We start from the raw sequence: 5,640 nt of genomic DNA, 5'->3' as shown, positions 1-5,640 counted from the left end.
ACCCCTGTTTGCTGGTCTCCGATAGGAGTCCACGATGGTGGATCCGCGCTGTGTTAGCTGGTAGGGGATCGCTGCGTGAATCTCTCCTCACTCTCCATTCTCTGTCAGTTTTCTCACTCCATTTGGTGCTTGGCTGAGTTCTTCATCTCTTCATTTGATGTTTAAGGGTTTCAGGATTGTTGTATTCTCTCTTCAGCTTAGTTTTTCGGATCTTTGCTGTGGAGGGATGACGTGGTGCTTCTGCCTAGAGCGCCATTTTTGCTGGAACTCATACTTCTTTTCTTTTTAGTATAGCTACCATTCTTGATTCTCTCTACTTTCTTTTTCCAGTACCCATTTTTGGGTAACTAAAGAATAGTCAGAAACCCTGGTGGCACAGTGGTTAAGAGAGCCACTGCTAACTGGAAGGTCAGCAGTTCGAATTCTCCAGCTGCTGTTTAAAAACACTATGGGACAGTTCTACTCTGTCCTATTGGGTTGCTATGAGTTGGAATCAACTCTAGGGCAATGGGTTTAGTTTTGTTTTAAAGGATACTCAAGAAGCCCTGGTAGCACAACAATAAAGCACTAGGCTGCTAACCCAAATGTTAGTGGTTCAAACCCACCCAGTATGTCTCAGGGAGAAAGTGTTGATGATCTGTTCTGGTAATGATAAAGCCTAGAAATCCCTATGGTTCTACTGTGTCACTTGAGGTGATTATGAGTCAAAAATTGACTTGATGGCACACAACAACAAAGAATACTCAGTGTAGTCCTCAAAGATTCTGTATTTATATCTCTTTCCTCTTTAAGTTCACTTTTCTCCAACTTCCAGTTCCTATGTTATGAATAGGGATAGGAGAGGCAAAAGGTGAATCAGTTCAATAGTGAGGAGTGTATTACTGATAAAGACTTTCTGTGAACCTCTGCCAAGAACATCAGCAATTTAAAGACACCTGCAGACAGTACTATAATTTGATTATAGTTACTGAATTTCTGAAGAGTGGATCTAGAAAGTAATGCAAATTTTTCTTTTACTGTACTTTAGAGGAGGATTTATGGAACAAATAGTTTCTCATTAAACAGTCAGTACACATAGTGTTTTATGACATTGGTTAACAATCCCATGACATGTCAACACTCTCCCTTCTCGAACATGGAGGACCTCTTTTTTTTTTTGGTGAAAATATACATAGCAAAAGATACACCATTTCAAAAATTTCTACATGTACAATTCAGTGACATTGATTACATTCTTCCAGTCGTGCTGCTATTCTCACTATCCTTTTCCAAATTATTCCATCACCATTGTCTTCAACTCACTGTCCCCTAGGCTTCCCATCAAACTTTTGAGTTGCTGTTCTCACTATGATCTCACATAGATAATTCTTGTTTTTTTTGTACTTTAGATGAAGGTTAGTGATGCAAATTTTACCTTCTAAATAACCTCTCTACCACCTATTTGTCAGTTTTTTGTACTGTGGTGGCTTGCGTGTTTTTATGATGTTGAAAGTTAAGCCACCAGTATTTCAAATAGCAGCCAGATTACCCCTGGTGGACAGGTTTCAGTGGTGCTTTAGACTAAGAAGAAAGGCCTGGTGAACTACTTATGAATATCATCCAATGAAAACCTGGGATCACAGAAAAATATTGTTCAATATAGTGTTGGAAGATGAACCCTCTAGGTTGGAAGGCAGTACACAATGGCTGCAACAAAAGACTCCAACATGTCAATGATCTTGAAGATTATGTAAGATGGGGCAATATTTTGTTAAGTTGCACATGGGGGTCACTATGAGTTGGAGCCGACTCTAGGAACCCTCTTCCAAAAAAACCGTTGCTGTCGTGTTGATTCCCTCTCATAATGACCCTGTGGGACAGAGTAGAACTGCCTCATACGGTTTCCAAGGCTGTAATCTTTGGAAAGATTGACACAAAAGGCCGCCACATCTTTCTCTTGAGGAGAAGCTGGTGGGTTCAAACCCTCAGTCTTTCAGTCAGCAGCCGAGGATTTAGACTCCATGCCACCAGAGCTCCTAACAACCTCTGTATTAATTTAAAATATTGTCTATTTGTCATTATACATATACTTTCCTCATTTTGTCTTTCCCTTCAATTTTTCTTTTTAATCGCTTTTTCCTTTCTCTCCAATTCTTCTCTTTCACAATCCCCTATTTTCTACTTTTTCTTTTTGCAACTCTACCTTACATTAATTAATTGATAGACAGTTGTCGGAGATAGTTAATCATAGAGGTTAAGCAGCAGTCATTGGTATGTCAGTATATGACAGTCATTATTCATAAAAGGGGCTCATCTTTCTTGAACATTTTCTACATTCACCCTACCACACGTTTTTGTGCAGACTGAATCATTGGGGTATTATAGGTTAATGAAATAAAGGAGAAAATTGGGAAGAGTACTGATCTTGTACAGGTCCCTGGGTGTGCAAGTGGTTTGTACTTGACTACTAACCCAAAGGTTGGTGGCTCAAACCCACCCGCTGGCACCCCATAAGAAAGGCCTGGCTATCTGCTTCCATAACGGTCACTGCCAAGGGAACCCCATGGAGCAGTTCTACTCTGTTAACTCATGGGATTGCCACAAGTCAGAACCAATGCAACGGTAATGGGTTTACTAAATTGGGAGTCAGTGGACCTGTGTTCTAGCACTAGCTCTAATGTTAAACTAATGGCCCTCGTCAAGGTATTTAACATATTTGGGTATGTATTGTAAGGAATCGGCTCACATGATTGTGGAGGTTGGCAAGTTTGACATCTGTAGGGCAGGCATGAAGGCTATAAACACAAGCAGGATTTGACGTTAATGTCTTGAGGCAGAACTTCTTCTCTGGGAGAAGACCTCACTCACATTATGGTAATTGCCTTTATTCAGAGTCAGCTGGTTGGAGATTATAAACACATCTACAAAATATCTTCACAACAAGATTGGTGTTTCATTAAATAACAGTACTATATCCGAGATGTTTTGGAGCCCTGGTAGCACAATGGTTAAGATCTTGGATGCTAATGAAAAGGTCAGCAGTTCAAATTAATCAGCTACTCCTTGGAAACCCTATGGGGCAGTCCTACTCTGTCCTATAGGGTTGCTATGAGTTGGGATTGACCTGACAGTAACAGGTTATATCCTAGATGTTTTACAGTATTATAGCCTTAGGTTATACATAAGGTTGGCATGAGTCAGTGCCAAATGAATGCAGCTAACAACAATAGAAAGATAAATTGGAACATGAAATTAACCATCATAGGTGTTAAACGTAGAGTCAACTTGGTGGTAGAGAGCAGCTCTACATGGCAGCCAGCAACTTCTCTGTGTGATCACAATTTTAGGGTCCATGGGTGTATTAGGATGGATGTAATGCCAAAGTGTAGATGTTGTTGTTTTTAGGTGCTGTTGAGTTGGTTCCAACACAGAGTAATCATAGGTACAATAGAACAAAACACTGATCTGTCCTGCACCATCCTCACAATTGTTGCTATGTTTGAGCCCATTGTTTCAGCCACTGTGGAAATAGACTTTCAAAAATTTTACTTTTATCCTTGTAGTTTATTAATATAATTCTTATAATTTATATTTCTTTCTATTCTCCTCTTTTAGGTAGCACTGCTGGCAAAGCCAATGGGTGGAGCAAATCACTCTGTGGTGTCAGAATTTGTGTTCCTGGGACTCTCCAATTCCTGGGAGATCCAACTTGTCCTCTTTGTATTCTCCTTCATGCTTTATGTGGCAAACATGATGGGAAACTCCCTCATTATGCTCACTGTGACTTCTGACCCACACTTACACCCCCCCATGTACTTTCTGTCAGCTAATCTCTCCTTCATTGACCTGGGTGTTTCTTCTGTCACTACCCCCAAGATGATTTACGATCTTTTCAGAAAGCACAAAATCATCTCCTTTCGTGGCTGCATTGCTTAGATCTTCTTCATCCATGTCATTGGTGGTGTGGAGATGGTGCTGCTCATAGCCATGGACTTTGACAGATATGTGGCCATTTGTAAGCCTCTCCACTACCTGACCATCATGAGCCCACGAATGTGCATCTTCTTTTTAGTGTCAGCCTGAATAATTGGCCTTATCCATTCTGTGATTCAATTGGCTTTTGTAGTAAACTTACCCTTCTGTGGCCCCAATGTGTTGGACAGCTTTTGCTGTGACCTTCCTCGGCTCATCAAACTGGCCTGCACAGACACCTATCGACTGGAGTTCATGGTCATGGCCAACAGTGGATTCATCTCTGTGGGCTCCTTCTTCATACTGATCATTTCCTATATCGTCATCATTCTCACTATTCAGAAGCACTCTTCAGCTGGTTTATCCTAGGCCCTACCCACACTTTCAGCTTATATCACTGTGGTGGTTTTGTTCTTTGGTCCTTCGATATTGTTCTATGCATGGCCATCTCCCTCCACACATCTGGATAAGTTTCTGACCATCTTTGATGGAGTTCTCTCTCCTTTCCTGAATCCTGTCATTTACACATTCAGGAATCAAGAAATGAAGGTGGCAATGTGGAGAGTATGCAGACAGCTAGTGAGTTACAGGAGTGATTGTATTGTGAAGAGTCCTCATTGATTGAGTACTGAAGCTGTATGGTTGATGGTCAAACTCACAGAGAAACTTCTGTTTGCCCTACATTGGGTTGATTATCTTGAAATGGTTATCTTTTGCTTCTTTCAGTTAGGAGCAAGTGACATTCACTTCTGAAAAGAGAAAAGGGGTTCCATATAAAGTATTTATGAAACAAAGATGATGGACTTGTGTGTTTTGGTAATAAGGCCTCAGTTGTGGAGTGTGAGGGGAGAGTGGCTGAGTGGGAAGGGGAGAGTCACGTAAAGCAGTGACTTTCGCACTTTGTGATAGTGACCCACTGTAAGGAATATAGTATATTACCTCCTTCCCCGCAAACATACACAACCTGAAAAAAGTTTCACTTAACAATACTTGTTTTTATGAAATTTTCTCTCTCTTTCCCTCAGTTGTTAAAAATACTGCTCACCACGCATTCAATTGAAGGCACTGTTGTGCAAGTGCATTAATTATATCTTGTTTCTCTTTGCTTTATGGAAGGTAAAGAGATAAGCAAGTTAGAAAACAGTCAGTTGCTAACTTAGAGAAAATGGATTTGTTGGGCTAAATGTCTGAGGGGCTCAGTAGATAAAAGCAAGTGTTGAATTCCCCAATAATTTCCTGCATGACATACTTATCATGTAATGCTCTGTTTATCCCCACTAAGCAGCACCTCTGCATTCACTATGGTCTACTAAATCTCTCTGGGATCCTTACTCATTTTATTATTTTTCTGAATTTAACGTCTAATTTTGTTAAGGCAAATCAAGAGTTATCCGAGATGACTGGTTACTTGTATGAGATGGTAGTGTAGTATCGGTATCTTAGAGCAAGAATGGCTGTAGCATAGCTACCTATTAACTAATTATCTCTTTCATAGGTAACTAACTATTTTATTTAAATAATAAAGCACATAAAGTCAGATAAAGCACAAAGGATTATTCTTATGGGTTCCAGAATCTCTGCCAACTAGGAAGATTACACAGAAGGTAAAGAATAACATTTATTGCCTCTAATTAAGAGCAGAATAAATACACTGAGATAAATTTGTCATTTTATTATCACAGAGTGAAC

The 5,640-nt window shown here is 40.0% G+C and overlaps 1 pseudogene; it reads left to right on the top strand.

The window, feature by feature from the left end:
* The first annotated feature begins 3,573 nt into the window (after positions 1 to 3,573).
* Positions 3,574 to 4,572, top strand: LOC101357289 (olfactory receptor 4F3/4F16/4F29-like; annotated as a pseudogene).
* The last annotated feature ends 1,068 nt before the right edge of the window (positions 4,573 to 5,640 follow it).

This window comes from Trichechus manatus, unplaced genomic scaffold (genome assembly GCF_000243295.1).
Source record: "Trichechus manatus latirostris isolate Lorelei unplaced genomic scaffold, TriManLat1.0 scaffold00035, whole genome shotgun sequence".
In the NCBI taxonomy this organism is placed as follows: domain Eukaryota; kingdom Metazoa; phylum Chordata; class Mammalia; order Sirenia; family Trichechidae; genus Trichechus; species Trichechus manatus.
Note: the sequence above shows the minus strand (reverse complement) of the source record. Positions and strands in the feature narration are given on the sequence as shown.